We start from the raw sequence: 19,460 nt of genomic DNA on the forward strand, positions 1-19,460 counted from the left end.
CCCAGACCACCACACGCTGAGCTTTGTGCGTCGGGGAGCGGGAAGTCGCTAGCTCAGGGAGGCGACAACATAGAGGCAAGGGCGATGGACAGGAACGGGGGTCTCCGCGCACCCCAGCAACCCCCAGGGAACCGGGGATACTGGCGGGTCCGGGGGGCGCCGTAAAGCCTCCTGGGGCCGGGAGCATCCCCAGCAGCCGCAGCCCAGAGAGTCGCCTAGCGCTCAAGCCACGGGCCCCGCCGGCAGGCCAGGGCGCTTTGTCCCCGGCGGGCGTGGGGATGCTGCCGCGCGCGGGTTAGGTACCGAGGTTCGCCTGCCGGGGAAGCGCGGGCGGCCGCCACTTGGAGCCCGGGGCTGCAGGCACCGCGTGTGCGGGAAGGAAGTTCCCACAGTTGCAAAGAGGGAGCAAAGTATGTGTTCCAAACTTTCCACGGTTCCAAACTGAGCGCTTCCATTAAGAGAAGCCGTGTGCGGGGAAAAGCATTCTGGGTATTAGCATGCAAATGAACGGCCCCGGCTTCCAACTCCGCTCGGGATTCCCACAGCCGCGCGCCTGCTGCACGGAGCCACGCACGCAGTGGGGGGCTTCCAGGCGAGGTGCCGTGGCGGGACCGGAGTTCGAATTCGAGACCTCGGCTTTCTGGTTGCGTGTTCTGGTGTCACTTGGCTGCTCTGAAGCCTCTGTTAAACAGTCCGTTTCCTAATATATACAGCCGGGGCAGCAGCACCTGTCTCACGAAGTGATGAGGATTCGAAGGTCACGTCTACACAGCATTTAATTCTGTGCTGGGTCTCTCTCCTTTCACACCTCCGCCCTTCTTAGGGCGTAGTAGGTGCCAAACGCCTGTTGGAGAGAATACGTCAATTTAGAGGCTTGGGCAAGTTCCCTTTATCTGCAGGCAGGCGAGCTATGTTCTAAGCCCAAATTAGTTGTGTGACTTCGGGCTAGTTGCCTTATCCTCTCTCTGAGCCACAGCTCACAGATTCTTGGGCGGATCCCAGGAACCGGCAATATTTGTGTTCAAGAACCATAAAGAAAGAGGAAAGGGATCTGATTATTGAGGGCTTACAGTATACACACATCCTCTCTCTAAGACAGATGTAAATACATTCTACCGCTGAAGAAACAGGAAGATGAGTGACTCGCCCAGGGCCACACAAATCCAACCAGTTAACCTGAGTGTGCGCTTTCCATATGAGTACCTCATGAACCAGGAACTGGCTCTCATTGTAGGGTGCTTAGAAGACAGTCCAGTGATTGCCTTCATCCCAGAGGGTTCACCCGATGAAGATGGATTCACAGAGTGCTCTCAGGACCCTCATCCACAGTGCAGTGAGGATAACAGAAGATGCATCAGCTGCAGATAGGAAGCCTGAGACTCAGGGAGCTTGAGTGAGTGACCCAGGATCCCACCGTGGAGAAGTGGCCAGAGACAGATCCAGATCTCAGTTCTGGCCCCAGCTGCATGTCACCTTGGCAGTATAATTGGGGTGGGGGTAGGGCTGCTGTGATGATCTCTCAAATTCATCTCTAACTCATCCTTCAGTTTTGTTCATCTCTTAGGCACCCAAGATTCCATTCTGTAACTTCAGGCTACAAGGTGTGCTTGCAGGACACACTTTTTTTTTCTTTTCTTTTCTTTCTTTCTTTCTTTCTTTCTTTCTTTCTTTCTTTTTCTTTCTTTCTTTCTTTCTTTCTTTCTCTCTCTCTCTCTCTCTCTCTCTCTTTCTTTCTTTCTTTCTTTCTTTCTTTCTTTCTTTCTTTCTTTCTTTTTTGTAATTGAGGTGAAATTCACCTAACAAAAATCAACTATTTTAAGGTGTGTAGTTCAGTAGCACATACTACGTTCACAATGTTGTACAACAATAGCTCTATCAAGTTCCAAAATATTTTCCTTACTCCAAAAGAAAATTCTGTATCCATTAGGCAGTCCCTCCCCACTAACAGCCCCTGTCAACCACCAAGCTGCATTATGTCTCTATGGATTTACCTGTTGTAGATATTTAATACAAATAGAATCATACAATATCTGATCTTTTGAGTTGGGCTTCTTTCACTTAGCATGTTTTTTGAGGTTCATCCATGTCGTAGCACAAATCAGTACTTCATAACTTATAATGGCTTAATTCCATTGTATGGATATACCATCTTTATCCATTCATCCATTGATGGTCTTTTGGCTATTGTGAATAGTATTGGTATGAACATTCATGTACAAGTATTTGTTTTAGTACCTCTTTTCAATTCTCTTGGATATTTACCTACCAATAGAAGTGCTGGGTCATATGATAATTCTATGTTTAACTTTTTGAGAAACCAAACTGTTTCACAACTGTTGTAGCATTTTACATTCTTACCACACACATCTTTTTATAAGTAATTCTAAAGTTGGTCAAACCTCCTATTTTCTAAATGAACACGAGGCTCAGAGAGGTTAAATAACCTGTCCAAGGTCACACAGCAGGGTCCAGACTAGAACAAATCTTTCCTGAGTCCCTAGCCTTCCACCCACTAAGAGCATCCCACCCTCCTTCAAAAACCCAAACTACCATTCATTGGTATATTTGACAGACTTGTACAGTGAAGAACTGAGTTAGCCATATTTATGAAGCTCCTTCCCTTCCCTCAACATTTGTTGAAAGAGCCCACCGCCATGTTCCCGATTTCCAGGCTGCACCTTGAAAAGATGCAGAGCTCACAATCCCTGTATCTGCCTCCTGCTGCTGGCCGAGGCCCCTCTTCTGTTGCCATGGAAACCACACACCTCGGTTTTGGCAGTGCACCAGCTGGACAGGGAACTGAGAGCATCCTTGTCTCCCAGGCTAAGCGGAGCTGTCAAGGTTATTCGCTCACCAGATCTGTATTTATTGAGCACCTACTAAGCACCAGGTTTGGGGGTTCTTTGTTTTAGATGCTAGGGATACAGCAGTGAACAAGCTAGACCATGGATGGTGCCCCCGGGAGCCCACAGCCTAGGGGAGGAAACAGACAAAACACAAAGAAATAAAAAAGGGTTTTTTTCTGGCTCCCCTCCCCAGTTCTTCAAATTCTCCCATCTTTTCAAGCCTGGCTCAAATCCCACTTCCCCTGGGGCATCCTCCTCACAAGCTCAGATCCAAGTGATAGCTCGCTCCTCTCAGCTCTCACAGAGCATTTTTTTTTCCTGATTGCAAATGATATGTGCATTGCAGAAAAATGTAGAAAAGACATGAAAACACAAAGAAAAATAAAGATCTCCTGTAATTTTACCACCAACAGTTAAGCACTGTCAGCATTTCGTTCTGGTCTTTTCCCCTTTCTACATATGTATAATATTTGGGGGTTTTTAAAAATATAATTGGGTCCTATATTATATATTGCTTTGTAATCTTGTCTCATAATAATATATTTTCTTCCCAACAGGTTTTGAAGTTCCCTGAGGACAGAGATAGGGTGTTGATAATAAGCAGAGAATATTCATTGTGCCATGGTTCTGAGTGCATTACTGAGTTGACCCTCTGTAATTCTCAAAACACCCTTATGAGGTGCCTACCCTGGGATTCTCATTTTACGGATGAAGAAACAGAGGACTGGCCAGGTAAGGAAGGGAAAGGAATGACCAAAAGCGTGCATGAGACAGAGTGGCCCCTGGACCTTGGTTTGCTTCTGGGACCATGTACCCTGCTGCCAGGCTTTGTTGAATGATTGGCCATGAGCCAGGGACCCAACAACAGGAGGAGATGATAGAGTAAAGCATAGGAGAGAGGCACTGTCGTTTCCGCAGGATAACAAGAAACCACCACACTCACCTTTATTTTTTTAAGGTTCTCAAATTTTAGTAATCTCTCCACACCCAAGGTGGGACTCAAACTCACAACCCTGACATCAAGAGTCCCACGCTTCTCCAACTGGGCCACTCAGGCACCCGTCCCCCCAACTTGCCTTTATTGGACTTGCTTAGAAGGCATGTGAGGCTAACCCACCTCCTTCGAGGACTCTCTTCAATGCTGGGCTGTGTCTGGCGCTATCTCTCTCTCTTTCTCTCTCTGTCTTTTTTTTTTTTTTTTAGAGAGAGAGAGGAGAAGGAGCATAGGGAGAGGGACAAGCAGACTCTGCGCTGAGCACAGAGCCCAATGAGGGGCTTGATGCCATGACCCCGAGATCACGACCTGAGCCAAAATCAAGAGTCGGACTCTTAACCAACTGAGCCACCCAGGTGCCCCTGTGTCTGGCTCTCTAATGACAATAGCGACAAGATTATTCATGGTACAGTCACAGTACCTCAAGCAGGAGCAGAGCTCTGGGTTTGGAGCCAAACAGACAGGAGTTTGAATTCCAGTTCTGCCTCTTGCTGACAGTGTAGCCCTGGGTGTAGCTCTGGGTGGCCTGTCCCAGTGTATTTAGCCCCGCCAGCCTCCCTCTGAGGGTAGGATGATTGCCCCCTTTTTAGAGGTAACTGGGAAGTAAGGTGGTTCCTCCAAGCCTGCACCAGTGAGGGGTGCAGTCCAAATTGAGTGCAGGCCTCCCTAACTCCAACAGCCATTCTCTTTCCACTGAACCCTGGGCCGCTTTTCTTTCTCTTGACAAGTGGGTTTCCTTCGTGACTGGAAGGAGTGGGCAAATCATCTGCCTGTTCTGTTCTTCCTGTTCTCTTTGAGCTTCACCAAAGACCCTGCAAGAGGCACAGGCTCAGAAGCTCCTGCTCCTGCCCCCACCAGGGTTATCTAGGGCCCTCTGTGCTGTGGTCTTCGGGGGTGACAGTGCTCTTGTGGGCCATGGTTTATCATCAACAGTATTTCCTGCCTCTGTGTCACCAGCAGGACCTTAACTCACACACACGCACACACAAACACACGAAAGACAAATGGCCAGCTGAAGAAAACGGACTACAGATGACAGAGAGAGTTCATATGTTAAAGGTCAACAGAGTTCTTAAAGATGGATAAACAAAAAAATCAAGATATTTGTTTTACTGCTTTTTAGACATTTTTTGAAATAAATTAATTTTGAAAATTGTGACTGAACTTAAATGTCACTGAATTGTACACTTTATTATTTTTTTAAGATTTTATTTATGTATTTGTCAGAGAGCACGCGCAAGCAGGGGGAGTGCCGGCAGAGGGAGAGGGAGAAGCAGACTCCCCGCTGAGCAGGGAGCCCGATGCGGGGCTCAATCCCAGGACCCTGGGACCATGACCTGAGCCGAAGGCAGATGCTTAACGGACTGAGCCACCCAGGCATCCTGAATTGCACACTTTAAAATGGTTACAGTGGTGACCTTTATATGTGCATTTTACCTCAATTTAAAATTTCTTTAAAAAAAAAAAAGAATGCCCTTTGGGACGCCTGCTCAGGGGAGAGTCCGCTTTTCCTTGCCCTCTTCCCCTCCCCCGACTTGTGTGTGGGCGCGCTTTCTCTCTCTCAAATAAATAAATAAAATCTTAAAAAAAAAAAAAATGGGACGCCTGGGTGGCTCAGTCGGTTAAGCGTCTGCCTTCGGCTCAGGTCATGATCCCAGGGTCCTGGGATCGAGTACCATATCGAGCTCCTTGCTCAGTGGGGAGCCCACCTCTCCTTCTGCCTGCTGCTCCCCCTGCTTGTGTGTGCTCTTTCCCTCTCTCTTTCTGACAAATAAATAAAATCTTAAAAAAAAAGAAGGAGGGCCTGGGTGGCTCAGTCAGTTAAGCATCTGCCTTCGGCTCAGGTCATTATCCCAGGGTCCTGGGATCGAGCCCCTCATCGGGCTCCCTGCTCAGTGGGGAGCCTGCTTCTCCCTCTCCTGCTCCCCCTGCTTGTGCTCTCTCTCTGTCAAATAAATAAAATCCTTTTAAAAAGGGAAAAAAAAAAAAAAGAATGCCCTAAAGGGAAAAAAAATGTGCAAAGGATTCCAGTAGGCGACTCACAAAAGAGGAAATACAAATGGCCTACAAAAACTTAGTACTATTTCCAATGGACTAATTGGTCTCTGCTTAAATGCCGCTTCCTCAAAAAGACTGCCCCAGACACCCTCCTAGTTAAGTCCTGTTACGTTTCCAACAGCACCCTGAGTTTCCCCAAGAATTACCCCCTAAGTTGTGTTCTCTCCCACTAGACAGTCTCCAAAGGCAGGGTCTCCTACTATCTTGACCTGATAGCATCTCCATTGCTCAGCGCAGTGCATGGCTCTCATAAATATTTGTTGAATGACCCACACGAAAAATCATTTTTAGCTATCAAGTTATCAAATATTTTGTGACCTGCCCCTCTGGCTGGCAATGGCCTAGAAGGAAGGACCCAGTGTTTTCATATCACACTGCTGGGAGGGTACACTGGGGCAACTTTCTGGGAAGCGGTCTGGAGACATTTTAAAAGCCTAAGAAATACACTTACCTTTTGACCCAGCAATTTCACTTGTAGGAATCTGATGAAATAAGCACAACTGTGCTTCACGATGTTCGTTCAAGAGTGTTCACTGGAGCACTGTTTCTATTAATGAAAACCGGAAACCATCTAAATGTCCAACAGTGGAGGCCATTTGCATGAACAAACGTAATGGTGCTCGGATTGAGTTAAGCTTTTAGCTGAAGATTTGGGGTGCTGTGTGATCCAGCCAGTGGCTCCTTCTGAGCACTTTGTGTCAGTGTAACCACACTGTGAGAAAGCAGAATGGTCCCTGGGATAGACTTTGGCTCAGGAATTTGGGGTGTCAATCCAAATTGGTTAATGGTCATCCACCTCAATCCCACGCTGGGGCAAGGATAGGTGCGGATACAAGCAGAAGTTTGTGATTCATGGTTCACATTTACAAAACCATCACCAAGCTCTTTGAGGTTCCTTCCTGGGGTGACTCCCCAGCTGCCATCTGTGCAGACCTGACATTTCAAGATGCACATGGAGAACCTGGAAAGCCAAGGTGGTGGAGTGAACCCACATCTTCAGGACTTTGGGTCTTACTTGGTTCTGAAACTCCATTTCTAGCAACTGAGGGACAGAAAATAGGAAGAGCATCAGTTTCTTGTCAGACAGAGGTCTGAACCCACTTCCAGCTGTGGGATTTGGGGTAAATTTACTTTACTTCCCCAAACCTAGGGGGTTCTTATGGGAAATTAACGAGAATATTATTATGCACGTTGTAAATGCGTAAGCAAATGGTAGCCATTTTGTTGTTATTGTTTGCGATTCAGTGTTCTATGCTTTGATGAGGGAAGCCCAGGATTAAGACTCATCTCAGGGGTGATAAAACCCAGTCTGGGGGAACAGGGCAAGTTTCCTACGGGATGCCACCGACACATTCCGAATGGTAAAGGAGAAAAGCCTAGGATATTTCTTTTCTAGACCATTCTGAGTAAGAATGTAGCATATTCCAATGCCAGGTGATCCCCAAACCTGCCTGGGGTAAGAGTGAGGAGGTGGAGGGGTTGGGGTGGCAGGTTACAACAGGAAATGTTATTCCATTCTCTGTGAGGCCCCTGGCATACGGTAGGCTTTTGACCTTCACCTCAAGCCTGAGGATTCCTTGTTTTCTGGTCCATGACTTGTTCTCCAAAAGAAACACAGCACCAGGAATAGTACCCTGGGAACTAGCTGGAGTCTCCAGTCTTCGTGACCCCAGCTAAGTCCCTTCTTCTCTCTAGGATTCAGTTTCCTCATCTCGTAAAACATGGTGGTCAAACTCACATTCCTCCAGGCCCCAAGGTAACCTGGTGATGTGTAGGCCCCCTGGGGACTCCAGGGCTGAGGAAGGTACCACAGAAAGGGGCAGCCAGAGTCTAGCCAACCATGGGAATGTGGACCCACTGTTGTGAAGTCTTCCTGTTTTTCATGAAAATCTAGAAATCTGAAAATCTCTTGTTTTTAAATGTTTGGTAACTAGTCCAAGCTTTTCTTTCCTTTTAAGATTTTATTTATTCACTTGACAGAGAGAGGGAACACAAGCAGGGGGAGTGGGAGAGGGAGAAGCAGGCTTCCCGCAGAGCAGGGAGCCCGATGCAGGGCTCAATCCCAGGACCCTGGGATCATGACCTGAGCCGAAGGCAGACGCTTAACGACTGAGCCACCCAGGTGCCCCCCAAGCTTTTCAGTAAACATTGTGCTGGCCAAATGAAACAGGCCTCTGGGCCAGAGTGGGCCTCTGGCCCCAATTTATCATCCCTGGGATGGCTCTTCTCAGAGTCCTCTGACTCACAGTTTGCCATTTTGTGCGCCTGGCATTTGCTCCCAGGATTCCCGGGTGGGCCTTTCTCTGACAATAGTGTGTAATACATGACCTCGAGCAGCGAGGTCAAGTGCTTTGAGCCTGCAGGCTGTAGCCCCCACCACAGAAGCACTCTAAGATGGGGCTTGGGCCTTCAGATAAGTCCCTGGTAGCCTCTCACAAACTCAGATCTTTCTTAGAAATTCCTAGAAACTCCGGCAGAGTCTCCCAGCTTTGGAGGACTCATCTAATCCATTAGACCCAGGGTAGCAGACAAATTGTAAGTCAGAACTTGGATTCACAGGAAGTAAGTCTGGACTGAGCCTTAGGTATCATCTAATTCGATGCCACCATTTTACAGACCCAGAGTGTTCTGTAAAGGGATAGTGGTTACTAGTTCCTTGTTCCTTGAACACTTAGAGGAGTCAGACAGGCCTGGGTTCAAATCCTGGCTTTGTCACTCGCCAGCTCCTGATGTTAGCCCTTTTTCAAGATAAATAAATCTGACCCATGTCCGCTTCTGTTTCTCACCTTTACACCTTTGCCTTGCTTGAATTCCTACAGGAATTCCCCCTTTCCCTCCATTTTTCGCTTCTAAAAAACATCCTTCTTGTTTTTCAACAGTTGGCTCAGATTTCAACTCCTCTCTGAAGACATTCATCCATCTATTCATTTGAATAGGTAATATATTCACAAACACACTCAAAATTCAAATGCGGTGAAATCCTTCTTGATCTCTATCCTCTATTCCAGTAGCTTTGACTTCTCCCACCATTAAGCTGCCTCAGTGTCCAGGATGGGGCCTTGCAATGAAGGGGGAATGGTTGTGAAAATAAGATTCAGCTGTGGGAGGAAATCCTATGCAGCCGTTAAAAATGAAGTGGAAGAATTGTGGAAAATATTTACAGATTGTTGCTGAGTTGAAAGAGTAGGCTATCCCTTCCTCTTTTTTTTTTTTTTTTTTTTTTAAGATTTTATTTGAGAGAGAGAGTACGAGTGGGATGGGCAGCGGCAGAGGGAAAAGCAGACTCCCCGCTGAGCAGGGAGCCCCACGCAGGACTCCATCCCAGGACCCTGGGATCATGACCTGAGCCGAAGGCAGATGCTTAATTGACTGAGCCACCCAGGCACCCCTCTACTTCCCTTCTCATGTTATTCTTTATTTTCAGAATTTTCTACGTTCACTTTGTAGTCATTATAAAATAACTTCTTTACACCATTGAATCTCTTATACTCTGTGATCACCCAACAACTCTGGTGATGAGTAAGGTGAGGACTGTTATTCCCATTTTACAGATGCACAGACTAAGATTAGAAGGGGACCTAGGGCTTGCCCAAAGCCTAAAGCTAAGATGCAGAGCCACGACTGAAACCCAGATCCTCCTAAGTCCTGTTCTTTGCTTTCTTAAGGAAAAACCCCCAGTCACTTCCTGCATCCCCCTAGCTGTGCCCATGTGGCATCTAAAGATTGTGCAAGGGGCAGAGAAGCCAGTGAAAACAGACATGAAGTGACATCTTGTAATAGCGCCAGGGGAGTTTTGTCCAAAGTTGACTTCCACAAACATATGGGCATATTTCGATACCTACCTTGATATAAATGTATTGTTTTAGTCAAAGCGCTTTTGGAAGCAAACAGCAAGGATCTATTTAAACTAGCTTAAGTGAACAGAATAGGAATTTACTGGAAGGGCACTGTGACATCTTACTGAACCCCAAAGTAATGGGGCCTCAGAGGCCTGGAATCGAGACAGGGGAAGGAGTCAGGAGTCCCGAGAATCAGTTGGAGCTCTTTTGGGTGCAAGTAACAAAGTCAACTCAAACACGGTAAATAAAAAAGGACTTTATTTGAAAGACACCAGGGTGTTTCCTAGAACAAAACGGGAATTCCAGAAGGTCCAGAAGGAGGGACAAGAGCACTCTGGGGACCAAGGTAGTCCTTTCTCTCCATCATTTCTCTCCAACATGCTTTTCTCAGGCTGCAGACCCATTTCTCTGCTTCTCTGGTTTCTTTGGGGAAGAGAACACGTTTGCCCCCTGGCTCCCCAGTGTCACACGTGTAGTTCTAGCACACAGAGAGACTGGACCTCTCACCAAATTCCTAGGGGAAAGACTAACTGGCCAGACTTGGACCTGCTGCCACGTGGGTCCAGTCAGCTAGGGTCAAAGGCAGGATGGTACAAACAAAGCTGCCACAAGCTGGTTCTCGTTTCTTCTTTCCCCTGAGCATATTTGCCTTCTAGAGATCGGTTTCTCAAAGTTTTTCCAGATTTTGTTATGTTCCTCATCCCAGCCACACTAGAAACTGACTAGAACTGCTGAGCCCAATGCCGAATCCCTTGGACAGAGAATTGGATGGGTCCAACTCAGATCCCTCATCCACCCTGCTGTCAGTCTGTGGCTAGGAGAGAAGGGAGGGGTCTTGCCCTACCAAATGGCTGCCCCGGCCCACACATGGGGAGAGGGCAGTTCTCAGAAAAAGTGGATTGTTATGAACTGGTTAGATACCTCACAAGATGATGGTTCTTCCCGGTGCAATTACATCATGTTGTGCAGCTAAGCTTGAAAGCATCTTCATAAATGAGGTGCTCGCTTCATTATCTCCTCTTGAAGCCCCAGAAAAACTAGGGCGTCTTTTCATTTCAAAGGCACCAGGATTAGAAATCTTTGTGCACCGCAACTAATTCAATTTGGCCAACATATTGAGCACCTACCTTGAGCTAGGCACTGCGCCAGGCCCTGACCATCCAAAGACGATCAAAGATCGTCTCTGCTCAGTAGATCCATCCCCCTGCCCCCATTACGGTGTTTATATCAGTCAAGCTCCTTTAGCAATCTGTTATTGGGCGCCTGGGTGGCTCAGTTGGTTAAGCGACTGCCTTCGGCTCAGGTCATGATCCTGGAGTCCCGGGATCGAGTCCCACATCAGGCTCCCTGCTCGGCGGGGAGTCTGCTTCTCCCTCTGACCCTCCCCCCTCTCCTGTGCTTTCTCTCTCTCTCAAATAAATAAAATCTTAAAAAAAAAAAAGATTAAAAAAAAAAAAAGAAATCTGTTATTTCCGACACAGCTGCTTTGGAACTTCCATCTGACTGCATTAGGAGGCACTAAATTGCACGAATTCATCTGAGAGTCAAGATCACAGGAACTAATAATGTCCTTGATCTCCGTACTCCGAATCATCATTTTTTAAAACAAAAATATTATGAAGGCCATTGACAGTGGTGAAATTAATATCCGGTTGGGGCTTCCCAAGCAGCCGCGGAGGCCTGTCATTATGGAGTAGAATCTAGGCCAGACACACTCGTGATGCTCTCCAGTGTCTGCATTGGCTTGCTGGGGTATTAATGGTTCGGCTGAAAGCATGAGGGGGCCACACACAATACAGGAGGTAGACCTCTCTGGATGTAAGTCCTGACTCTTCCATGTACCAGCTAGGTCACTGTGGACGGCTCACGTCCTCTCTCTGAGCCTCAGTCACCCCCTCTCTGGAAAAGGGCACAGAACCACAGATTAGCTGCCGATTCTTCTGGGAGGAGTGGGAATTCCAGTGAGCAGCAAAAGGACATTTTCACATATTACTTCATCAGATATTGTCTGAATTAACTACAGAGAGCGAGTGTTTCTGTTGAGATTTTCAAAACACATTTTAAAAACTCAGAGGAAAATAGACAAAGGCAGAGTTAAAAAAAAAAGTTGCATATCAGCTTTTTTGTTGTTTTCTCATGAATCGGGCAGCATCCCATGTAGCAACCAGAGAGATGCTCCCTACATCTCAGCTTTTAACATGCCTAGGCACATATTGCTGCTAATCTCATCTTGTACTCAAGCCAGGTAAGCGGTGCTGCTGTCTCAGCTCGTTTTTTGTTTGTTTGTTTGTTTATTTTTACCTTGAGTGCCTCACTCAAAGGCAGAGATCCTAGGATTTCTTGGGTCTTGGCTGCCCCCAGGGCTGGCTATATAACTTGTGGGATCCCATGCAAAATGAAAATGTGGGTCCCCTTGTACAAAAAGCAGAGAAAAGTGCTGTTAAAAGTAGTAACACGTACAGCTTTTTCCTTTCTTCTGCGGTCTTCCGCCTCTTGTCATTTCTTATGTGCTATTTATTTGCTATTCATGTCCTCAGAAAAGAAAAAAAAAAAGGTTGAATTATTAGCGTGAATTTTATTGTTCGTGTTTATACTGTGCAATGCCAGGTTCAAATGCAAAAAATATGAGAATTTTTTTAAGATTTCAATTATTTATTTGAGAGAGAGAGACCGAGATAGCGAGAGAGAGCCCGAGCAGGGGAGGAGAGGAAGAAGCAGGCTCCCCACCGAGCAGAGAGCCCAATGTGGGACTCGATCCCAGGACCCTGGGGTCATGACCCAAGCCAAAGGCAGACGCTTAACCGACTGAGCCACCCAGGCGCCCCAGTCATTTGTGTTTCTAAGAACATTAGTGACTTCTTTCTGTGTTCAAACAAGTTCTGATTCAAATGGAGGGCATGACCTCTCAGGGCTGTGACCCCACTTACCCAGACTGTGAGTACCCCATCTACCTTGTACTTGCTTTGAGTCTTGCTGAACTCCCAAGCTGTGGGGGGTCCCCTGGAATTCTGTGCTCATGGGACATCAAGAATGCTATGACCATTCTTGATATATAAGTATACATAGTTATATATAAGTGCATGCATGTTGTTCTCACCTCTTTTACCTCCATTGTCCCATGGGACTTCACTTACAAAATGCCATTTCAAAGATAAAATTATTAAGAATTTCAAGACAGTGACAGCAGGGCATTACATTTCAAGCTCAAGGCCCTTCTACATGAGCCCTGTGGGACTGCCCGGGTTGCACATGCATGATGCCAGACTTGGCTATCCCCTCCTCAGCACAGTGGAGCCCACACACCACATGGGCCGCAGGCAAAGGCAGAGAGCTTTGGGTAGGGAGTTAGGAGTCGTGTTCTGGTTCCAGAGATGCTGCTGCTTTTGGCAGGAACTTGGATTAAATATCTTTAGTTCAGTGGCTTCCAGATATACCTAGAAGATTATTCCCCTGCTAGCTCCAAAGCCTACCCCTTCCTCCTCTTGGTTTCGGGTCTCCGCTTAAAAGTCATGACCTTACAAAAGCTTCCCTGGACTATCCAGACAAATCTTACCCCCAATATTGTTTTTATCACTACACCCTTTATTTCCTTCAGAACATGTTCTCCATGTGATTATACATTGATTTGTGTGTTTGGTTTTTTCTGCCTCCCCAACCAGAGTGTAAACTCTACCAGCCAGGTAGTATGTTGGGTTAGTTTCCGGTTATAGCACTGCTTAAATGAGACTTGAACTCCAGAAGTATTTCCCCACAGGGATTCTAATGAACCAAAAATTGTTAACAAAGAGAAAAAGTGTTCATGATGTAATACTGAGTTTAAAGAAATAGGGGTACAAAATTGGTTGTGAAGAATGATCCCCTGGTGGTTGCCAGAGGGAAGCCAGTGGGAGGATGGGTGAAATAGGTAAAGGGGTTAAGAGGTACAAACTTCCAATTATAAAATAAATAAGTCATGGGGGATATAAGTACAGCATAGGGAATATAGTCAATAATAGTGTAATGACTTTGGTGACAGATGGTAATTACACTTCGTAAGGTATGGAATCATTGAGTTACTGTGTTGTATATCTGAAATGAATATAATATTGTATGTAAACTATACTTCAACTAAAAATGAAAGTTCAAAAAAACCCCACAAAAACCCAAATGATCTCCAGTTTGGTGTAGAGAAAAATTAAATGCAGAGCAAAATGTAGGGTACATGTGATCTTCATTTTCTTCTTTTTGTGTATCTCTACTTTCTAAAGTTTCTGTACTGAATATTTTACTTTTGTAATAAGAAAAAATTATATATAATTCTTATGTATTATATATTTATATATATTTTATATTTATATAATTAAATATAAACTAATACATGTGCATTGAAAGAAGGCTTATAAGGAAACATACAAAAACAATGATAGTGGATGGTGGGGTTGTAGGTGTTTTATATTGTTTTCCTTCTGTGTGTTTTTTGTTGCAAACTGTCTACAAGGAGACATTTTTATTTTTTAATTTAATTTTATTATTTTTAAAAAGATTTTTTAAGTAATCTCTACACCCAATATGGGGCTTGAACTCACAGCCCCGAGATCGAGAGTCGCACACTCTACTGACTGAGCCAGCCATAATGTAAGTATAATTTTAACACATACAAATAAACAAAAATTTTAAAAGCAAACAAAGAACTGAAGAATCCCACCTTTATCAGGGATGCCTTTCATTTCCTGACTCTAGGTTCAGTGAAGTGTTCTGTTCCTACGAGATAAATTTGCAAAGAGAATGGTCAGGTGACAATCATGTGATTTACACAATTGGCACAGAAGGGCAATATGGGGGTATCCATAGAGGCATTGAGACAAAATGCCTCTCATTTTAACTGACTTCTTAAGGTGTATACACTTTATACTCCATTGGTATTTGTATTACTATTTTAAAATATATATTTCTAAATTTCAGAAGCACTACTGTACGTACTTGTTTTAACAAGTGAAACAAATCTGGGGCACCTGGGTGGTTCAGAAGGTTAAGCGTCCGACTCCTGTTTTCTGCCCAGATTATGATCTCAGGGTCGTGAGATCAAGCCCAGCCTTGGGCTCCATGCTCAGCAGGGAGTCTAAGCCTCTCTTTTCCCCCTCCCTTTGCCCACACATGTGCTCTCTCTCTCTCTCTAAAATAAATAAATACATCTTAAAAACAAGCAAACAAAAAACAAGTGAAACAAATCTTAATAATCTCTTCCCACCTGCCTCTATTTCCACCCCCTTGGTGTGACCAGGATCTACCTCTTTCTCAACACACATACACATATCTATGGATAAATATAACTACATGTGTACATACAGGATTTTTGAAAAATAGACTTTAATTTTTAGGACCCCTTTATTTTTTTTCATTTCTTTTTTTTTAAGTGAGCTCTACACCCTATGTGGGGCTTGAACTCACGACCTTGAGATAGAGTCGCATGCTCTACCAGCTGAGCCAGCCAGGTGTTCCTATTTATTTTTATTTCTTTAAATTGAAGTATAATTAACATATAGTGTTATATTAGTTTCAGGTGTACAATACAATGATTCAAAAAGTCTATACCTTACTCAGTGCTTATCAGGATAAGTGTACTCAATACTCTATCTACTTCACCCCTCCCCCAGCATCTCCCCTCTGGTATCCACAAATTTGTTCTCTGTATTTAAAAATCTGTTTTCTTCTATCTCTTTTTTCTTTCAAATATCATATGGTATTTGTCTTTTGCTGATTGACTTATTTCCCTTAGCATTATACCCTCTAGGTCCATCCATGTCGTTGCAAATGGCAAGATCTCATTCTTTTTTTTTATGGCTAATATTCCATTACACACACCACATCTTCTTCATCCATTCATCTATGAATGGAATGGACACTTGGGTTGCTTCCGTATCTTGGCTATTGTAAATAATTGTAAAAAATGCTGCAATAGGGACTCCTAGGTGGCTCGGTTGGGTAAACCTCTGCCTTCAGCTCAGGTCATGATCCCAGGGTCCTGGGATCGAGCCCCACATGGGCTCTCTGCCTCAGTGGGGAGTGCTTCTCCCTCTCCCTCTACCTGCCACTCCCCCTGCTTGTGCTCTCTCTCCGTCAAATAAATAAATAAAATCTTTAAAAAAATGCTGCAATAAATGTAGGGGTACATATATCTTTTTAATCTAGTGTTTTAGTTTTCTTTGGGTAAATATTAAGTAGTGGAATTACTGGGTCACATGGTAATTCTATTTTTTTTTAAATATTTATTTATTTGTGAGAGAGAGAGAGACAGAGAGAGCGAGGGTGGGGGGAGGGGCAGAGGGAGAGGGAGAGGGAGAGAATCTCAAGCCGACTCCCCACTGAGTATGGAGCCCAACACGGGGCTTGATCCCACGACCCTGAGACCATGATCTAGCTGAAATCAAGAGTCCGACGCTCAATGGACTGAGCCACCCAGGCGCCTGGTAATTCTATTTTTCATTTTTTGAGGAATCTCCATACTGTTTTCCACATTGGCTGTACCTGTTTGCATTCCCACCAACAGTGCATGAGGGTTCCTTTTTCTCCACATCTTTGACAACACTCGTTGTTTCTTGTGTATTTGATTTTAGTCATTCTGACAGAGGTAAGGTGATATCTCATTGTGGTTTTGATTTGCATTTCCCTGATGATTAGTGATATTGAACATGTTTTCATGAATTTATTGGCTGGGACTGTTTTAGATTTACAGAAAATCTGAGGAGATAATATAGAGAGTTCCCATATACTACACACCCAGTTTCCCCTATTATTAACATTTTACATTAGGATGTTACATTTATTACAATTAATAAGCAATATTGATACATTAGCAAAAGTCCATAATTTATTTCAGATTTCCTTGTTTTTTACCTAATATCCTAGATCCCACCCAGGATACCATGTTACATTTAATCGTCAAGTCTCCTTAGCCTCCTCTTGGCTGTGACAGTTTCTCAGACTTTCCATATTTTTTATAACCTTGACAGTTTTGGGGGAGTATTTGTCAGGTATTTTGTAGAATATCCCTCTGTTGGGATCTGTCTGATGTTTCCCTCATAATCAGACTGAGGTTATTGGTTTGGGGGAGGAAGACCTCAGAGGTAAAATACCATTTTCATCACAACCTATCAAGGGCACATATTATCTACGTGACTAACCACTGATGATATTGACCTCGATCACCTGGCTAAGACAGTGTTTGTCAGGGTTCTCTGCCAAGGTACTCCCACCATCCCCACCCCTATACACACTGTACTCTTTAGAAGAGTCACCATGGGGGCGCCTGGGTGGCTCAGTCGTTAAGCGTCTGCCTTCGGCTCAGGTCATGATCCCAGGGTCCTGGGATCGAGCCCCACATCAGGCTCCCTGCTCCGTGGGAAGCCTGCTTCTCCCTCTCCCACTCCCCCTGCTTGTGTTCCCTCTCTGGCTGTCTTTCTCTCTGTCAAATAAATAAAACCTTAAAAAAAAAAAAAAAAAAAAAAGAAGAGTCACCATGTAGAGCCCACACCTAAGTACTGGGGACTTATGTTCCTTTTCCTTGTTGATGGAGTGTCTGTATAAATCATCTGGAATTCTATTCAGATTTGTCTCTTCTCCCCCATGGATATATTTATTCAATCATTTATATCAGTATGGACTTGTGGATACTTCTTACTTATAGTTTGGGTTATGATCCAATACTTCTATTATTTATCTTGTTGCTCAATTGTTTCCAGCTTTGGCCATTGGAAACATGTATCTAAGGATTTGATGTGAGGTTTTTTGTTTTATTTTTACAAAAATTAAGTAAACTGTACATATTACTCTTTAAATTGATTTTATATACTGTGTACCATGTATATACCTCCTAGGAAAATAATAAAGACCTTACTCATTCTTTTTTAGTCGCTATGTAACATACCATATTGTTCAATACATAGTAGATTCTACTGTTCCCCTACTGATGGACATTGGATTGTTTCAGGCTTTTTCCTTTTTTTTTGTAACTACAAACAATACAGCCATAAACATTCCTGTGCTTATTCAGGAATTATAGGATAGATTCCCTAAAGTGGGAATGCTGGGTCAAACGGCATGTATGTTTTATATTTTAGTAAATATTATCATTTTATTTCCCAAAAGGATTGTAACAATTCACCTTTCTAATAGCAAGGAATGAGGGTGCCCTTTTTTTCTTATTCTTATTAACAGTGGATGTCATTTCTTTCTCTTTTTTTTAAGATTTTATATTTTTAAGTAATCTCTGCACTCAATGGTGGGCTTAAACTCATAACCCTGAGATCAAGAGTTGCATGCTCCACCAACTGAGTCAGCCAGGTGCCCCTGGATGTCATTTCTGTGTTTTTATTGATACGATAGCAGCAAAATGCTCTCTCGTTGTTTCTTTAATTGGAATTTCTCTGGTCAGTAGATGGGGTAAGCAGTTTTTCATGTTTATTGACCATTTGAGTTTCCTGTTCTTGGAATCGCCTGTTCATATCCTTTGCTCACTTCTACGTTGTATTGTTTTATCTTTTTTTCACAACAATTTTTAGAGGTTTTTTTGTATAGTAGGAATTGTAAACTCTTGTCTTTCTTATGTGTTGCAAATTTTTTTTTTTACCAATTGGTCATTTATTTTTTACTTTGTTTTGGTGTCTTCTGCAGTCCAAAAATACATATTTTTTGTAGTTAAATTTGCCAGTCATTTCCTTAAAGTCCCTGGGTTTGCGTTATTTTAGAAGGTTTTTCTCACCCACAGTTTTGTAAATGTTTTCCTACAGTTTCTTCTTATACTTTAAATTACGGTCATTTTTAAAAGATTTAATATTGTACCATTTTATGTGAAATGTGAGACTCTTACAACAATGTACAATTGACCCTTGAACAACACAAGGGTTAGGGATGCTGACCCTGTGAGCGGGCAAAAATCCATGTATAATTTTTGACTCTCCAAGAACTTAACTATTAGCCCATTCTTGATCAGAAGACTTACTGAAATATAAACAGTTGATTAACACATATTTGTATGTTGTATATATATGTAATATACTGTATTCTTACAATAAAGTAAGCTAGAGAGAAGAAAATGTCATTAAGAAAATTGTAAGGGGGGGCCTGGTTGGCTCAGTCGTTAAGCGTCTGCCTTTGGCTCAGGTCATGATCCCAGGGTCCTGGCTCAGTGGGGAGACTGCTTCTCCCTCTCCCTCTGCCCCTCCCTCTGCTTGTGTTCCCTCTCTCGCTGTCTCTCTGTCTGTCAAATAAATAAATGAAATCTTAAAAAAAAGAAAGAAAATTATAAGACACTAAATTTTACACCTGAAACTAATATTAAATGGTATGTTAATTAACTGGAATTTAAATAAAACTTGGGGGCACCTGGGTGGCTCAGTTGGTTAAGCGACTGCCTTTGGCTCAGGTCATGATCCTGGAGTCCCTGGATTGAGTCCCACATCGGGCTCCCTGCTCGTCAGGGAGTCTGCTTCTCCCTCTGACCCTCCCCCTTCTCATGTGCTCTCTCTCATTCTCTCTCTCTCTCAAATAAAAAAAAAATCTTTAAATAAAACTTGGAAAAAAAAGAAAAAGGAAAGTGTAAGAAAGAGGAAATACATTTTCACAGTATTGTACTGTATTTATTGAAAAAATTCCATGTATAAGTGGACCTGCTCCATTCAAATCTGTGTTGCTCGAGGGTCAACTGTAATTCCATTTACACTCCCAATATTATCTTTTGTCCCATTA

The sequence above is a fragment of the Mirounga leonina genome, unplaced genomic scaffold, assembly GCF_011800145.1.
Source record: "Mirounga leonina isolate KUSES-001 unplaced genomic scaffold, KU_Mleo_1.0 Mir_171, whole genome shotgun sequence".
NCBI classification, from domain to species: domain Eukaryota; kingdom Metazoa; phylum Chordata; class Mammalia; order Carnivora; family Phocidae; genus Mirounga; species Mirounga leonina.